This window comes from Pseudomyrmex gracilis, unplaced genomic scaffold (genome assembly GCF_002006095.1).
Source record: "Pseudomyrmex gracilis isolate BER0280 unplaced genomic scaffold, ASM200609v1 scaffold_65, whole genome shotgun sequence".
Classification (NCBI taxonomy): domain Eukaryota; kingdom Metazoa; phylum Arthropoda; class Insecta; order Hymenoptera; family Formicidae; genus Pseudomyrmex; species Pseudomyrmex gracilis.
Window position 1 is genome coordinate 735,582 of NW_018020649.1, and position 692 is coordinate 736,273.

The following is a 692-nucleotide window of genomic DNA, read 5'->3' on the forward strand; positions in this document are numbered from 1 at the left end:
TTGGATTTAAAGGAAAGTGAAGGAAAGCACAAGTATATCTATATATATACGACACGGTTGCTGTCACATGTTATAGACAGTTTCTATGAACATAAACTATTAAGGGTCGTCTACAATGGAGAGTTGTAGACCGTAACAGTAAGAAATTGACAAATCACAATCGATTATTCTTCTGTACTTTGTCTGTGATTGGTCCTTTTCTTACTATTACGGCCTACAACTCTTCATTGTAGACGGCTCTTAAAAAAAAAAATTGTAGTACATACATAGGGTGCGTTCAGACTACTCAACAGTTGCACAACGGTTGAGAGATAATCACTTCTGATTGGATCATACTTTTGGAACCGTAGCAGATTTTGAAGAATAGTCCTATCATAAGTGACGATCTCTCAACCGTTGAGTTGTCTGAACGCACCCATAGATTATCTAAAGCCGGATTGGCCGATTTCTACATTCGGATTTTGAAGCTGCAACTTGCCATTGGTCTAGTTTTCCACCGAAGCGTTAATTCACACTCAAAGCCCGTTCTACATTTTGATCGCAAGCAGAGAGAAACCCGAGAGCGGCCATCCTATTGTAATTTTTTACGACGGTTTCAGCCGCTGNTTTTAGCCGTATTTCCACAAAAGTGGAACTCAAAGGCCGTTCAACATTAAACGCAAGTCGCAGATCTCGTGGAATTGACCAATTGC